At 32.0% G+C, this 19,418-nt stretch overlaps 1 pseudogene; it reads left to right on the top strand.

Moving 5' to 3' along the window:
- The first annotated feature begins 1,273 nt into the window (after window positions 1-1,273).
- Window positions 1,274-3,433, top strand: LOC149538451 (putative GPI-anchored protein At3g06035; annotated as a pseudogene).
- Window positions 3,434-19,418: the final 15,985 nt, after the last annotated feature.

The raw sequence follows: 19,418 nt of genomic DNA on the forward strand, positions 1-19,418 counted from the left end.
AAAATAAATACATTTTGAGTTAGCAATGTTGTGGATATGGATATAAATGTAATATTGAAAGGAATTTTTTTTTATAAAGAGTGACTATAATTTCGTAATGTTGTGTGTGTTTCATGATCATGTTTGGTCATTTCTTCTAATGCTAAACATTTCAACTTTTTCCATATTAGGGCAGTACCAATCCATCATATTGACTAACGTTAACTAATCTTACCCACAAGTTATTCTAATTACAATGTCCACCTTCTGATCATGGAAGTAGGATTTTAGACCATATTCATACTACATCAATCATAACAAATAAATATAAGTTTGTTGATCAGCTAGGAAAAATTATACAAATCCAAGCTTTAAAATCAACTAAAAGTAGATGTATAGGATATTTAGATAATGATTTTTATTTCTTACCCATGCCCAAAATAAGAAAGCTAACTAAAATGTGCTCTACAAAATGAATATTCAATGATTAGAATTTTTCAAGAAGTGAAAGATAAAACAAATGAATCTTAAGAATAAAAAAGAAGCTTGTCTACCCTGAAATAGGGTAAAATGAATGAGATAGAGAATCAACTTGGGTTGACCAAACTAAAATAATCTATCATTGGGTTTCACCATTGGAGCTTCTTGCATAATAGGATTTCTATCTTGGATGTCTAATGTCATTCTAATTATTATAACTTGTAGCATTATTCCAACTATCTAAAGAATCTACAGAAAAAGGTATCTTTAGTCTTTTTGAATTACTATTTAGAAATTAAACAGTTGATACTTTCACATTGCATGGTGTTAAAAAAGGATGTGATATCTTTTATAATGAAGTGTGCTTAAACAATTTGAATGTTTTTATGAGATATCAAGATAATGCTATGGATATCCTAAATTATTACCATCAAGTTGATTATTTTGTATGGCTAAAGATCTCAAAACTCTTGTACAACATTGGCTATATGGTCCATAAATGGACATTTCTAGTGGAATTCATCTCACTAATGAAAAACACAATACTTTACTCCCCAAAGCACACATTCATAAAGTACTATCTATCATGGCCCCTAGCATGGCACCTAGGTCAACTTCTAAATTTGTGATTTTTCAAATAACCCACACCTCATATTCACAAAGTCCCACAATGCTCCAAGCATGGAGGCACAAAATGAAAGGCCAAGTTTGAGTGCAACACTACAAATAAATTAGTTGTGGAATTCAATCTTCCTCTAAGGAGAGGAATTACAATATCCCTCATATCACTAGCTTTCTATTGTCCTTCTTCAACATGCAGTTCATATCAAGTGATCAACTTGCACTTTTTCCATTGGCAATCCTTGGGAAGGTGCAGGCCAATTGTTACCAATAGTAGTTATCCACTATGTCCATGTCATATTGAATTTGTCTACTATGCCACTTAAAAGGTTTCATCGTTAAAGAAAAGCCTTCTTAAATTTGATTATATATAGTAAGCAAAGAAAAATACATAACCAATTATTTATGGCAAGGGCCTCCAATATGTTATGTGTGGCATAGGTTAGTTGGGATGTCTAGAATATTAGCTTGGGCCATACCATTTGTATTCAGTTCAAAAAAATTGGTTAAAGTAAAGAAATCCATCCTTCCTAGCTTAGTGATATAAATTTCATGTTTCATTATCAAGAACCTTATGCTTTGTGTTACTCCTTGACATGTGTGTTCAATGGTTAGAGTGCTTGAACTTTAACATGATTTTCTATTTTTGAGGTTTCTACTGACAAACCCTTTGGTAACTTTTTGAAGGTAGGGGTTATCTTTATATATTCCTTGAGAATATTCATGATCTTTTTATTACTTGTAGTTTATTTTAGAATGAGTGAAAATATAATTTAGTGGTAATATGATTCAGTGAGCACATTTTTAAATTTTAAAACTGCAAGAAAATGAAAGAATGGGTGAAGAATAAAATTTTATTTCAATTTTATTGTTGCAATTTAGATCTAATGCAAGTTTTAGGAACTTGAGTTGCTTTAGATAAATAGATAGGAAATACTATAATCAATCCTTTTTTAGACCAAAAAATTGTAGTCTACCAAATGTAGAAAATGAGACCTTCACAAAAGACTTATTCTCGTTAGGTACAAAGGAATACAACATCATGCATTATGATTATTGTCTAATGATCATGTTCAACAGCTTGATGGTGATTATTTCAAATGCTTATTGTTTAGTTCTATATCCAATAAATTAAATACATGATGTAATAATAAAGATGATAGCACACACCAGATACAAGAGTAAAATATGTATATATTCTATTATGAAACTATTATAGAGAACAAAGATGGTTACTCAAGGAGTATAGTTCATCCCACTACACCATGCTACCTTCCTTGATGATACATATTATATTAAAAGACTTGGCAGTTGCCAAGAGGAACCCAACCTCCAACCAACTGACACTTACAACTACCTAGTAGTGACAAACAACTTAACACAAATAATTAATACATTGTTGGATAACTAATATTTTTTAATATAATAATAAATAGTGTATGCTGACTAGACTTATCTGTTGAATCTTAGTAGTGTATTTATGCTATTTTCCAATGTACCTAAGATGAACTTGTAGCTGTAATAATTTTAGGCTACCTTATGAGTGCTATCACTCTAATTTAGTTTGAGCATGCAAATGCAATAATTTAAGCCTATATTATGGTTGATATAACTCCCCTAATTTAAGTCTATCTTAATGGCTCCTCACACTATCCTCATTGTTGACCAATATTGTTATCCAATGAAATTCATCTCTTCAAACCAAGGAGGTCTAACAATCTTCTAAAGCTATGCCATTGTTGTTGATTTTATCTAGTTAATTCCTATTATTTCTTGGAAAATTTATTCAACTAAAATCAAGAAAGAAAATTATATGTCAATGCTAGTTCTATTATACAAGATCTTTAACAATAATCTCATTTTTCATTGCAAATTTGCCAAAGGAATTATTGGTTAACATTAACAAGTTTAGGCAAGACATGAAGCAACCTATTCTGACCAAAAATGAAAATTTCACTTCTTAGATTAGTTCAAAGGCCAAGTATGTATTAATTCTATAGGAGAATATTTTGTGCCTAACACAGAACCTCAATTTTCAAATGATCCACAATTTTTGGAAAATTGCCACTTGAATATATCTGATACCAAAGATGGAGTAGTTATTCTAGATTTTTTTTATGGTTTGGATCCAAAGATAGCATTTCAAAATTATATGCATTCATATTATCTTTAGTATGTTAATGACATAAAATTTGGGTTGGGTGGGGTTACTTCTGAAGATAATTGGTTTGTGCTAGTTTTGGCTACCAATACAACTTGTGGCAATTTCCAAACTTATAGTAGAGGCATGATACATTATGTTAGTAAGTTTTCCTTACTACCAATCTCATGGGTTTTACTTCTAGTAGCCTAAAACTCCAATTTTTTAATTTTGATTATTTAAAACCCATTTAGTTTGATATGGTCTAAACATCACATTTGATGTCTTAAGAACAATCTCAATGCCCAAATCCACTGAGCCCAGATTAGCTGTGTATTTTTTGTGTCAAGCTCATTGACTCATGTTTCATGAGTAGTGAGTCACATGAATCCATCTCTTGCGACAATAAATATAACACTTAACACTCAATGGGCTTAGGTGATACTTACAGGGGTTAAGTATCGGGTGTTCCTAGTAGGTCACCCATCCTAGTACTACTTCAGCTCAAGTATGCTTAACTATGGAATTTCCTCCATGGTTAAACCCACTCTACTTGCAACCCCATTTACAAAACCTTCACCAAGTATTATGCCTTATGAACCAATCATTAGAAAGGCCCTTAAGCTCATCAAATGATACGTAGGAGACATTTTTCCATAAGTCAAATTGTGATATTGATATCAAGATTTAACTGTGTTGTCTTTTAGTCCAACTCATTGACTCATATTTCATGAGTATCACCTAAACCCAATGAGTATCATCTAGACATCCCCTTAAGTGCATCAATTGTTAACTAGGAGACATTTTTCCATAGCAAGTCAAATTGTGAGCATCACCTAGATCCAATGAGTGCTAAGTGTTCTATTTCTTTTCATGAGAGATGGATTTATATCAATCACTTCTCATGAAAGATGAGTAAGTGAGTTTGACTCAAAAACTACACAGTTAAATCCTTATAGCAATATCACAATTGGACTTGCTATGGAAAAATGTCTCCTACTTATAAAAGGGAGTCTTACTAAGCTTAGCTTTCAACTCACCCATTTTTTCACAATGTCCTAGGTTTTTTATGTGCTTGATATTCACAAAGATAGATTCATTATTTATGTTCAATAAGGTGCAATGGTAATTAAAAATATAATAAGATGTTGAATCAAGAAGAGTTAGCCACTCTGAAGAAATTCACCAAGGATGATGGGATAGATGTTGCTGAGGAGAACAAAAAGATTTAGGACGAAAGAGACAAGAATGTTCCTAGCTCAAACGATTCATTCACTATGGACTTGTAGTTCAACCTTCTATTCGAGTGTGATTGAGATAAGGCTAAAGTCACTAACAATATCAAATCCCTATGATCAATCTGATGTATGGTGTTTTATAGTCCTTATGCTTTGTAATGAATGGACTAAAATATATAATATGTAAATATTTTTGGAGGGATGGTAAACATATATAAGTACCCTATACCCATAGGTAGGGGCCTTCTTGTTCATACTGATGCTGGTAAACTGTCTCGAGCAGAGAACATGATGTTTTAGTTGTGACCTCTGTTTTATTCTTTATATTAATAGAAAAAAAAAAAACCAAGGGCACTACTTCACTTGTTAACTACATAATGATTGCCAACTAAAAAATAAAGAAAATTCTAAAATATAGTCTAATTTATAAATCTAATCTCTCTATTAGAAAGATATGTAATATTTTTGCATTGAGCCTATGCCCTATAAGAACCTTTGACAGAATGATGTCTCAAATTTTGCATTTACCTTACACTATACCAAAGTAAAATGAAAATGAAGTCTCAAAGATGGCATTGAACATGTGCTCTATTAGAGCCCTATGATTGCAAAAAATGAGCTAAAGTTGGGAACAAGTTTGTGTTTGAAGATGACCCCTCTAATTAAGGATTCTTCCATGTGCACAATAGAGTTTCAATCTCGTACTCTACCTTTCTCTTTCTAGAAATATGGGGAAATACTCATTTTTAAAGAATTAAAATGGAATCTGATGCTATTAATTATTTCAATTCTTTGGGATGAGAGAACATGGACTTTCAGATGATTTGAACAATTTACACTGAAAATCTTTAAATACTGACAAATAGTATCAAATTGTACCAAATGTGTGCTTAGTCAGATTAAGGATGGGAAAGGTGAATGATCCTAAGAACCAAATTTTTTAACTTGTTTTTAGAAAATTAAAGGGATGAATCTCTAACTATAAAGTTGCAGAATCATTCTATGTATTCAAGTTTCAAGTTTAATTTCATTTTTTAGCCACCTAGCCCCATATACCTCTCACAACTTGAATTGACTTAGACCATATTTGGCATAATTTGATGTAATGTGCAAGTATTAAAGGCATTTAATGTAGTCATCCTAATCATCCAAATAAAAAATTCACACCCAAGACCACAAAAATTTTTCGAGGCAAAACAATATCCATATGCAATACAAGTGAATTGATTATTGAACAAATGAAAAGGTCCATATGCATATAAGACAAACATGAGTCAAAGAGTTTCACACAAAAACTACATAGTTAAATCCTAAGGCATTGTGTTTTGTTCCACTTGTCCCAAATTTTATTGGGATGACATCATTCACATAAAATTAACTCATGATCAGTTTCAAAAAGCTTTGGTATCAAATTATGTTGTCTGATTTTAACATTCTAGAAGTTGAGTTTTATTTTCTTTCTATTTACTATTTTAATTGTGTCCTTGAGCATCAAAATTTTCAAATTCAATTTGAAATTTTTATTTTTAGCATGCCCTAGTTTTATCCTAAATAAATAATGAAATCTACATTGCAAGACATTAACAATCTTTACTAGTTTTGTAGGTAAATTATAAGACAAGCAAACCACGAAAATAAAATTTAGAAAGTTGGGTATCTAATAATTGATTTTTAAATATTGAGTCTTACAAACTTATTGTTGTTGTATGGAAACAATTAAGCTTACAAAACAAGTGAAATATATTCTATGCGCATTTATCTTAGCAACAACAAGTTATCAAGGGATATACTTGTTAGTTTGGAGGGATGTCAGAAGTTAGAGCTCCTTGACTTAGCTCACAATAATCTACAGGGGACAATACCTCCTAAAGTCATTATTAGCCTTGGAAACCTACAACTCTACCTCAATATTTCCTAGAATTTATTGCAATGGTCATTGCCTTGGGAAGTGAGTAAAATTGTAATGTCTCAAGCCATTGATAAATCAAATGTCTTTCTTTCTATCTTAATGCATACTTGTGTAACAAAAACATGGAGAGGGAGAGTTATATAGCTAAAACGTATTTGAATTGCAACACTAATGAAAAACAAATGCATTTTGGGTTAGCAATGTTGTGGATATGGATATAAATAAAATATTTAAAGGAAAGTCTATATAAAGAGAAACTACAATTTTGTAATGTTGCATGTGTTTCATGATCATGTTTGGTCATTTCTTCTAATGCAAAACATTTCAATTTTTTCCATATTAGGGCAATACCAAACCATTATATTGACTATTTGGGGAAATTTAACACATCGAGTAAACTTACCCACAAGTTATTTTGATTACAATCTCCAACATTCGATCATGGAAGTAAGATTTTAGACCATATTCATACTGCATCAATCATAACAAATAAATGTAATTTTGTTGATCAGATATGAAAAATTATACAAATCCAAGCTTAAAATTAACAGAAAGTAGATATACGAGAATATTTAGATAATGATTTGTATTTCTTACCCATGCCCAAAAGAAGAAATCTATCTACAATGCACTCTATAAAATGAATATTCAATGATTACAATTTGTCAAGAAGTGAAAGATAGTAATACTAAAGTCAATAGCAATGAACCTAGGAACACTCAAACCCTACATAACAAAGAGAACATTTCACTGCATCTATGCAATATATAACATATTTTGTGCCTAACAAATATTTCTAAAAATAAAAGGCTACTTGAGACTATAAAAAAACTGTATATCACCATAAAAGTATAAAAAGAGGAACAAAGACACTCCAAAATCTTTGTATGCATGTGATGGTAGATCATAGAACATGATTGATGCAAGAGCAGTTGGAGCACCTAAATAGCCTATTTTGGGTTTGGGGTTTCTTTATTGCATTTTTGGCTTGTAGTGATGCTAGCCACATCATTATATGAATAATAGGACCCATTAGGTCCTTGGGTGAGAATAGATAGGTGGTCAAGTTAAATATTGCTCCTAAGTTGCTATTATGGCTCTAAGTTGCAAAATAGGAGTTTGGTTGACCAAAATGGGTAGAAGGGTTGAAAAAGGGTCAATTTTTTTTTGGAATGTCTCAATATACCTATTCATGCCCTTGACCAAGGTTGGTGAGCCAATCTTATTATAATTGCAAGATTTTGTAAAAATTGCTAAAAAGTTGAAAAAGTTGCAAAGTTGCAATTTTGGCAATTTTGCAACTTTTCTTTCCCAATGAGAAAATTTTCTATGAGATTTAGTTAATAGGTTGTGAAAAAATAAAAAATTCTAGTAACACCTATATAAGCTCATTCTTGATCAGTTTCAAGGGTTGGAAGAGTTTTGGCTATACAATGTACGGATTTGGCATTGAAACATAATTCTAGCCAGTTAGAAATAGAGAAATTTCACTATGTAAATGGATTGAGTTAGTTTTTTTCATGATTAGAATAGTTATTTACATTTATTTCAGTTCTATAAAGGTGTTCAGGTCATCAAGTTTGAGTTTTATTACAATTGTACATTGATTTTTGGTTCTTTACTAGTTTTTTTTTCATAACAGTCAATTTTGTGAAAATGGATTCAAACTCTCGTTTCCACGGTTGAAAATTCATGAAACTAATGGGAAAGATAGTTCATTAAATTTACTATATCATACCAAAAGAAGATCTCTTGATAATGGTCTCAAACAATTATTTGCACAAGCCCTAGTCAAGAAATCTAGCCTTGACTTGTGGTTTTTTACTAGTAAATAGAAACACGAAGGGGTTTGAGTGATTAGTTTCCTCAAAAAAATTATAGAATGCATTAGGGAATGGTCTAATATTGCTTCTTGTGAAATTTGAAGTGTTGGAGTGAACTTGGAAACAAGTTATGCTTGTTTTATTCCAAACTGAGCTAAATTGCTTGGAAACCCTCATGAAATAAAGCCTAATTGATAGTATTAAATTAAAACTACTAAATTATTAATGAGATAAATTCAAATAGTTATTAACTAAATGATTACAAAGTGAACTCTACCACAACTTCTCTTAAAATATAATAAAATTCTAAATATTTATTTATTAACTTCCCTCTTGCATTCATAATTATAAAATTATTTATATGCAACTAGGAGTTTAACTAGACTTAAATAATCACTAATACTAACATTGACTTTAAATAAAGGAATAATATTTATTTAATTTTTAAAATTAATAAATTATTATTATTACTTTTCATAAATAAATCTAAAAATTATATTATATTTTTATAAAATAAAAATAAACATGCAATTAGTATTTTCATATGTCTTTGATCTCTCAAATCATGCAAGCATATTATACTTAGTTTTCTATTTTTAGCATATTTGTTTTCACATGCAACCCTACTATACTTTGCTTTCTATTTTTAGCATATTCATTTTCACATGCATGTAACCATATTGCACTTAGCTTTCTACTTTTAGCATATTTGTTTTCACATGCATGCATAATTTTAGTTAAAACATGTTTTCCTCTCAATTAATCCTTTTCATTGTTTCCAGTAAATTTTTCAATTAAATTAATTTAGATATAAGAATAATATTTATCTATATTTAGAAAACTCATGATAATCTCATGGTTCTAATAACAAATTTAAAGTTGAAACCCTAACTGTTCAATTTATTGTTTTCTTCCAATTTTCAATAATCAAATTTTCATTATATTAGAAAGGGGTTTATAAGAATACAGTCACAATAATTTTCTATAGTTTTCCTATAATTTGCCTTAGTCAAGTTTTCTTGATTAATAAGTTTTCTTTTGCAAAATCTACAATATAATTCTTTATTCAACAATCAATACAGTAAATTAATAAGCAATATACAAACACCCAAGAAGACATGAAGTAGATAGGTCTTTCAGTAAAATTTTGCAATGGGTTTTCAAACCCTACCTCAAAACCATAGCTAAAATCTGAGACAATTTGTGAATGCATGCAAATCCAAGCCCTCTGAATCTCTCAATAATTCTTTTGATCCAATTTCAAATTTTCACTTTCAAAACCTCAAAACCACAGCTAAAATATGAGACAATATGTGAATGCATGCAAATCCAAACCCTCCAAATTTCTCAATAATTCTTTTGATCCCAATCTGAATTTTGCTCCCCAAAACCTGTGTAATTGCAAAATGAGATCTAGATCTCTAATAAAGAGCTCTCCCCTAAATTGGGGCTCTGATTGTGAAATCATGAGAGGGAACTCACTAATCAATTATTATTTATTACCTTTTAACTTTTAATGCATAACTCTTTTAGATATTTAATCACAAAATATCTTAATTTAAATAATTAGCTTTCTCTCTTTAATTGATTTTTGAAGTATTTTTAATAATATATTTATTAATTTAATTAATAATTTTATTTAGAGTTTATTATTAAAATGATACTCCTAAAAATTAAATTAAATAAATATAACTATGTCACAATTAGAACTATAACTTTATCTTGAAATTTCATTCTTTTATATTTTATTTTTCTTCAGTTTATTAATTAGTGCAAGCACGAAATAAAGCATAGTTTATTATTTAAATTACTAATAATAATCAAAGTTCATTGTTTAAATGCAACTGTAATTTAATTATTATTAAATAAATAATTATAATAAAGCAATATTAAAGAAATATTAAATCTTTAATATTTTAATTCTCTCTTTGTCCAACTTATTAAATTAAATCTTTTAAACTAAAGTACATATTTAATTAATTAAATATCATCATATTCTAATTTCTATTCAACTAATTTTCTAAATTTAGACTTTTAAATTAAAGCATATATTTAATTAGTTTTTTAATTAATTAAATATTCTCATGCTTTCATGTTTTCTTTTTAATCAAATAATATTTAATTATATGATTAACCCAAATATTATAATTAAATTATTTACCAAATAAATCACATATCAAAATCCACATAATCCACATAAAAGTAACATTACCAAAATAGCCTGAAACTCAAAATCAAACAACATAGACAAAAATAAACTCACAAGTTTTAAAAAGGGTGGAAAGTCAATTACGAGTCCTCCTTGCAAGACAATTATTTAGGCTATGGCTAGGATTGGACCTAAACATTATCTCCCAATTCTTACCATTGAGTTATTCTGATAGGGCATACTCATCTTGTCAATTCAAGGAAGTCAATGCCCAGTACCTACATTCTACATAAAAGACAAGCATGTACATGTATATAGATATATCTAAACTAAACAAGCAATGGTAGGGAGTGGTACATCGTGTAGATCTCGACTAGCAGGTGACTACAACTCCCTCCCTTAACCACATCAAATACGACAAACAAAAAGCTAAAATAGACACACACACACACACACACCATACACATGCAAGTATGGGGTAAGTACCATAATAATTATAAGTCAAACATCAAATAATCAGATAAAATAATAGATCATTAAAAATATGAAGTAATCATCATTAAAGTATCATTTGACATTGCTATGAAAGAAATCACATTTATTAACTACAAATCATTAAAGAATCACTAATGCACTAGTAACCATAATCATTAAACAACAAATCAAAGATAGTCAACTAGGTAATTATTTATTGATATACATGTAATCCAAGTCATGAAATAATTTCATAATTATAAATCCAATCTTCTTGAAACTAACACATGCATTAAATAGGCATAAAAAAGTTTGGTAAATATAATAGAAAAGCAAACTATAGGTGGGCACTACATCCACCCCCTAGAATTAGGCTTACTCCTAGAAGCCTATTGTAATGACTAGGGTATCTAAAAGTTAGAGTACTATTTACCATGTCAAACAAAAGGAACATTTAAGAAACTAATACCAAAAAGGTTCACTATGTGTTGTTGGAATATTCAAATGGGAAGAGTACTTTTGAGGGGGGGGCATTGGGGTTTGTTGGTAAATCAGAAGTACCACATCTTATCAACCTTTTTCAATCATTTAAACATATAACTGAAAAAAAATTTGCATGTATGTAAAGATATAAACAAACATGAAATAAAAGCACGCATCAACACATAACACCATAATTGATAACCTAGAAACCCTCCATGAATAAAAAGGTAAAATTGGGGTAGGGATGATACAAACAAAAATCACTATAGCAATCAATGTTCAACCACTTCTGATTGTCTACCCTATTAAAGGCTTTACACTGTGTCAATAGTGACCTGTTTAGAAGATTTACAAACACTTACATGAAGTGCCACCCTATTAAAGGATTTAAAATAGGTTGTTAAACCCACCTAATAGATAGGATTTTCAATCACCTTCTCCAAAGGTTCTCCTACCTAGTTGTTAAGCTAACTTATCAACATAGGATTTCAACCTCTAATACAATTGTGAGAGATTATTAGAGCATTTGACCTGATAGAGTGCAATATTCAATTGTTGGGTTTAGGTACTAGATCTACTCTTTTTGTTTTGATTCTTGCTTGATCTTATCTCTATATGTGTTCCTTGTCTCTTGTGCTATTTTGATCAACTGGATATGAAATTGCTACTCTGTTCCTCTAAGTCTTTTCCTCTTCACACTAAATTTTTTCTATTATCTCCCCATACACTATTCTCTTCCACATATGCAATGGATTTTTGACCTCCTTTTAAAGAATGCAAAGACTTATGGTTAGGTATGGATCTATAATCCATATTGAATCTTCAAATTCCTGCTCATACCTTGCATTTTTCTCATTGGTTGCATGCCTTCTCCATTTTTTTGATTGGTTGCATGTAGATTGCATAGGGAATGCAAATGATTCATCCTTATCTTTTTTCTCCTTCAAAATCTCTCCAAGTCGGCTTCAAAAATGGTTTACATCTTAGTTTGTGAAAGTATAAGCTCTTATGTTGATCCTCAATTACTCGGCACATATTGTATTCCTAATGCTCGGCACATACTATTTCTGGATTGCTCGGCATCTACTACATTTTTGGTTTGCTTAGCACCTATTATATCCCAGTTTGCTTGGCACCTATTACATCCTTGTTTTCTTGGCACCTATTATATCCTATTTTGCTTAGCACATGAATGTTCCTGGATCACTTGGCATCTAAACAATTTTGTATCACTCAGCATACATTGTGTACTTGGCATATATAGTGAAAATGGTTAAGTGTGTTGACACTCAATTATCAAGACTATTCTTTTGACCAACAATCTCCTCCATTGACATGGGTGTCAAAAACACTTAACAAAGCATTTATGAACTTAACCTTATTGATTATATTCTTTATTTTCTTGGCATTCATGCAAAATTTCAAAAATATTGTGAGTAACAATATACCTTATGACTCCCCCTGAGTTGATTATGCCTTGTCCAATCTTGAAACTGAAATATTGTGCTTAAATGCCTAATCCTCTTTGTCCTTTGTCTTGTTTCTACATTCTAAGCCTGTATGTTGTATCTGATTTGTGTGAAGTTCAAAAATTTTCATCTCCCCCTTTCTCCTTATTACTTCACTTCCCCTTTTTGGCTATTTACAAAATTTCCACTCTATTCTCAAAATGAATGAAAGAATGTAATAAAAAATGAGAAAAAATTTCAAAAATTTGGTATTCTGCCATATTTCTATATACATATCTCCTTATTTCCTCCCCTATACATATTTCTCCCCCTTTTTGACACTGATGTCAAAGGGTTCTATAGAGTAATATCATGTTTAGCCAAAAATGTGCTATTTACCTCCAAGAGTATCTTCAAAGCTGCATCCTAATTTTCTAGTACAATGTCCAATGACTTATGTTGGATGGAAATGTTTGTTGCTAGATGTACAAGTTCATTTGAGGTAGAAAGATTTAAATCTTTCTTGACGACTATTTCTGCATACATTTTCTCCCTATGGAGTACCTCAAAGTGAGGGGTTATAGAGGACTAGATTTGCATCAACTTAGCTTTTGTTTTAGCCTCTTCTACTATTAATACAACTAATTCTCTTTGAGTGTGAAGCATTAGAGAAAAATGCTTCTCACTTTGAGTTGGATTGGTGGGGAGTTGCATACTAGAAATCTTTAGATTTCTTTCCAAGCTTATTATTCTCTGGCTAGTTTCCTATGTGAAATTGGAAAAATTACACAACTTGTTATACAGGGAGAATATATTCCCAAGTACAATCTTTATTCTTTCCAATTTCTTAGCTAGCTCAACTTGAGATAGTGCTATATCACCAGATATCTTCTCATTAACCTTACCTTGGAACTTCCTCTCTAACCATTCCATTAATTTGGCATTTGTATCATGATCTTCATTCGTCACTTGGTCAACTATGTTAGATAGTTGCTCTATTATTGTCCTTGACTCATTAGGTGTCTACAAGCTAAAGGCATCCATAAAGATGTCCTTTATCTCATTCAGTGCTTGCCTATATTTATATTCTTTTCACCTCTTGTTTCCTTGTTCTATCCAATGCACTTTGTATCTCATTAATCTTTTCCTTAGTAAGGGTGTTGGATTCATAGGAGGCTATTTTAATTTCTTCATCTAGCTTAAGAAATCCATAATAAAGTGTCCTAGCTACCCTAGTTGAGCTCAAGCCTGGTGTTCTAACTTACAATTCTCGCATGTCAGTGCTTAGCTTCTAAAGAGTTTGAGTGGGAGTACTTGTTTTGGGTAGTTGAACAAATTTTTGTATTGTAGATTCCTCCTCATCTCTTGTCTCTTCATTCTCTTTTGTTTGTCTCACTTTTTCACTATCAATTGCTGGGGGTGTACCTGCTACTGCACTTAGCACTTGAAGTGCATTTGTGACTACTTTTGGTGGAGATGGTGGAGGAAGGAATAGGAGTCCAGTAGTTTGAGTGGTCAAAGGTGGTTCTTGTGTTTTCACCTTGACTTCCTTTGATTTTACTACTTACTTTTGCAACTCATCAACACTGACTAGCATAGGACTCATGCATAGTCTAGCTACTTGGGTTGATTGGTCAAGGATCTTTGTGAGATCCTCTATAGTCAATGGATTGATGTTTTGACAAGAAGTGTCAATAACATCCTTTATTTTGATACTCTCTACATGTGTGATAATAGCATGAGGAGAGCTAGGAGGTGATAGTTGTGTGTCTTGCACACTTTGTTCTTATTGCTCATCTGTGCCATTTTCTTCCTATTTCTCCTCTTTATTCTCCTCTTCATCTTTCTTTTGTTCTTCCACTTTCTTCTCTTCCTCAACCTTCTTCTCTTCTTCCTTCTTTTCTTCTCCCTTCTTTCTTATTTTTTTTATTTCCTTTATCTTAGCACTTGCTTCTGCCTTGTATTCCTCATAAAAAACATCATCAATTTTCTTATAAATTATTTTCCACAACTGTGTGGATTTTCTCACAACATTTTCAATTTTATTCTCCAAAATACTAAATTCCCTATGCTTTGGATTAAATCTACTATTGTGCCTCTTGACTACATTAGTTATTTGACCCTTAGTCAAATCAGGAAACAATCTAGCTAAAGTAGACTCCCTTATTTCCTTTTCCATTTACAAGCAAAAATGCCATTTTTCTTCTACTATTTTATACAATTCTTTGGGTATTGAGCCATCTAGCTCTAGAGGTGTGTGCTTGTACTCTGCCATCATTGTATACATAGATTCCTCTATTTTATTTTTCTCTTCCTTTGTGAGCTTATTGAAATCTAAATTCTTCAAATCTTTTAAGTCTCCATTCCTAATTTTTGCTCATAATTTATCAATTGAAGACTTAGGTGGATGACTTACCACTTTGAACTGACTATTATCATCTGACTCTATCGGCTACATATTTTCTTCTCTTCCTTTTCTCCTCACCAATCTTCTTGGTGGCTTTCTTCTTCCTTTCTACCTCTTCTTTAGCCTTTTGAGTAGTGGCTCTAGTAGTAGGCTTCTTTGTTGCAGGTTTTCTCACTTTCTTTGCCTTGGGTTGAGGAGTATGTTGAGCTTTAGCCTTTCTTTTAGTGACCTTGGTTCTGATAGTTGGGTCCTTAGCTTTTTCTTCCTTTACACCTTCTTCCTTGTCCTCATCTAGGCCTTATGTCAGTTGTAGAGGCTCTTGTTTAGGCTCATTCTCTTCATTTTCATTGTCATCCACTTCTTCATCTACTTCCTCTTCCTCTATTGTGCCTACTACTTCAACACCAAATCTCTTCTTGATCTTCTTGATCAATTTGTCCTTCTTCTTCACTACAATGGTTGTTTTAAGGTCTGTGACCACTCTAGATTTAACAACATCATAAGTTCTAAAATGTTTTGCTGCCTTGTCAGTATCTTCTGCAAGTAGTGTTGTTATTGTTGCTGAGGCCTGATCAACATCAGGTTCATAACCTAGTGGCCTAAGCCCTCTCACTCTAGGTATGATTGCTTATATATAAGTGTAATCAATATCCACAAGGAAGAAAATGTCCTTTACATGTTGCTCAACCAGTGAACCTGCTATGCTCATCCTCTATTTCATGGACTTCTTAAAGTCCTCAAAGTAACTTGTCATCTAACCATCAAAATTGTCTCCCATTTGATCAGTGAAGTCATTGATTTGTGTGACAATTGTCTTGTTAGGATCCCATCTAACCTTTTCAAACAATGAAAATTCCTTCATAACATAGAAAAATATGTAGACCAATAGTGATCCAAATATGCATTGGGCTCATTTTGATTTCCTTATGGCTCCCAAATTTTGATTGATTTGTTGTAGCATGAGCTTTGCTAGATCATATGTGTGGTCCTTCTTTACAAGTTTGTATGCTACATCCACTACTATGCATGGCACACTATTCAATCTACTTGATCAATAGAATTTGTGAGATATGACTCTAACATCAAAATCAATTAGCGAATCAGTAATGGTATCAATGTTCATTCCCTTGTTATTTCTTTTGGCACCAATGTTCTTCTCTATGACCTCCTTTTTATCAGTTCTCAAGGTCTTGGGTTGATCTAGGGTTGGGAAACCAGTAACCCTATGAACAATTTTCTTCATAACCTTCACTAGCCCTATTTCTAACTAGAATGACCCATCATGAATTTGACTCAACACTATAGGAATACATTCAGTCTTAAACATAATGGGAAAACTAGGGCTTTAGTTAAACCCTTCTTTTCAACAATTTGAAACTCATCCTTTAGTATACATTTGTCAAATAGTTTATCAAAGGCATTGAAAATTTCTAAGTTTCCTATGGCTCCAATCTTATAGTTATATCATTTTTTGATGTCTTGGACCATTACAACTTTGTCCAGAATGACTGAAAAAGAACCAATAGGGTCATTTTTATAGGTAACTTTAGGGATGGGCCTAAACTCTAGCTATTTGACTTCATTACTGAAAATTTGAATTTCATGACTTTCCTTCCCCTTAGTGGTTTTTGACCTAGATGCCATCATTTATTGAACTAGGGTTTAAAATTAAATAAACTTTCAAGTTTTACATAGCTTGGCACTTGAGTGAAATACCTATTGATCGATGAGCTAGAGTTGAATCATGGTTGGAATTGCTACAAATTGTTGCTAAATCACTGTGTGATCACCTATTCACTCTTCTTGACTTCACTCTTTGTTCAAATGGCTTGAAAATAAATGATTTTCACCTTTATTAGGTTCAAAAACCTAGTATGTATTGCATTTTTTCTTATAGCTATACACTCAACTTCCAAAGATTTTATCAACTTCGCTTCCACTGAAGTTCATCTACTTGGCAGCTACTATCTAATTGCTTAGCAGCCACTAACATCTCTTACTTAGCATCCACTAGTCTATTCAACTTAGCATGTACAAAATTTTTACTCGACAACCAAAGGTAGCTCGACATCATCTTCTAACTTTTAACTTGCCATCTTTTCTTGTGCATATTTCTTCTTTGCAGTACTTCTATGTTTTCTTGGGCTAATGTATGATACATATTTATATGTATCAGCCCCATGTATCTATCTTGTGCTTAATTGGATGAGGTGTGATCACTTGACCTCTTGGGTAAAGTGATCTTTCCATTTGATTTTTTGCATTCACCTTTCTTCTTCCATGTTTTGTTCAATTGTCCTCTTATTTTTTCAACATCAATCTTCTCTTTTCCTTTGTTGACTTTAGTCTTTAGTGCTTTTGACTTTGTAGGATAGTTTCTACTAATATGTCCAGTCTTCAAACAACTAAAACATGTAGTTTGGTTTAGCCACCTATTGTAACTTCCTTTGAAATGTGTCCTTATGTGATTTTTGGGAATGTGTCCCTAATCTTGACAATAGTGACAACTATACCTGGTATTGTAATCCCAATTGTAGTGATGTGCATGATTGATTCCTCCCTCAGGCTGATTAGGTGTCCACATAGGCTTTGATCTACATTCAAATGCTCTATGTCCATACTTTTTGTAGTTGTAGTAGTGACCTTCAAATCTTGGTGCCCTCATGATCTTGGTTTTGTAGTCTTCTGTTGAATGTCCTTGCTTTTTGCACTTGTGACAAAAGTTTGCATTTGTAGGCTTATCATGTTGATGACTATTCTTGTTTCTCCACACATTAGAGGTATGTCCCCTTTTACCATAGAAATGACAAGTAGGTTTAGTGTTCTTACCTTTGTTGCTTCTTTCTTCTGCAATCTTGGATGGTTCTCCTTGTTTAGTGCTAATGTAGCCAAGTCCTGAAGTATCATTACTAGCCCTTGGTGATTTCAGCAATTGCTCAAAGTACTTGATGGCCTCATTGGGTTTTTTGTAACTTTTTTCTATTTCATTTTTCTCTCTTTAATTCATTCTATAATTGTTCATTCTACATCTTCAAGGTGGAGATCTCAATGTCTTTCATGTTTAGCTCATGATGAGCATTCATCATTTGGCTTAAGGTGTCTAGGTGCATGTTTGAGATCTTTTCAAATTCAATTATCTTCTCTTCCAGCCTATTGGTGATATTTCTCTTGTCATCTTCTATCATGGCCTTGTCTTCAGTATCTCTTTTCTTTTGTTCAGTCACTTCACAAAGCATTATGGCTTGTGATTCTTGTTCAAGCTTGAGTAATCTGATTTCTTTAGCTTGTGCTCTATATTTCTCCTTTAATTTTTCTATTTCTACATGAAACTCCTTGGAATCTCCATTGGAAAAAACTTGTGTGGTGTCAATCTAGTTCCTCCCTGGCTTCCTCTACTTTTTGTAGAGCTAGTTGCACATCAATCACCTGATTGTCAATAATCTTCTCAACTTTAAAGACTTCCATCTTCTGACCTTTTTCTCCAAGTTGTTAGGCTTCTCCTTGTGAGAACTAGCACTCTAATACTAATTTTTGAAATATTCAAATGGGAAGAGTACTTCTGAGAGGAGGTGGGGGTGAATCAGAAGCACCACATCTTATCAACCTTTTTCAATTCTTTAAACATATAACTGAAAAACAATTTGCATGCATGTAAACATATAAACAAACATGAAATAAAAGCATGCAACCACACATAACACCAAAATTGATAACCCAGAAACCCTCCATGAATAAGAAGGTAAAACTAGGGTGGGGATGATACCCACAAAAATTACTGCAATAATCAATGTTCAACCACTTCTAATGGTTTGCCCTATGAAAGGCCTACCCTATTAAAGGCTTTACACTGTGTCAATAGTGACCTGGTTAGAGGATTTACAAACACTTACATGAAGTGCCACCTTGTTAAAGGATTTACAATAGGTTGTTAAACCCACCTAATACATAGGATTTTCAATCACCTTCTCCAAAGGTTCTCCTACCTAGCCGTTAAGCTAACCTATCAACATAGGATTTCAACCTCTAATACAATTGTGAGAGAGTATTAGAACATTTCACTTGATAGAGTGTAATCTTCAATTTATGGGTTTAGGTACTATATTTTCTCTTTCTATTTTGATCCTTGCTTGATCTGATCTCTATATGTGTTCCTTGTCCCTTGTGCTATTCTGATCAACTAGATATGAAATTGCTGCTCTGTTCCTCTAAGTCTTTTCCTCTTCATACTAAATTTGTTCTATAATCTCTCCATACACTGTTCTCTTCC

Source organism: Cupressus sempervirens, chromosome 9 (genome assembly GCF_028749045.1).
Source record: "Cupressus sempervirens isolate cs-2001-9-10 chromosome 9, ASM2874904v1, whole genome shotgun sequence".
NCBI classification, from domain to species: Eukaryota; Viridiplantae; Streptophyta; class Pinopsida; order Cupressales; family Cupressaceae; genus Cupressus; species Cupressus sempervirens.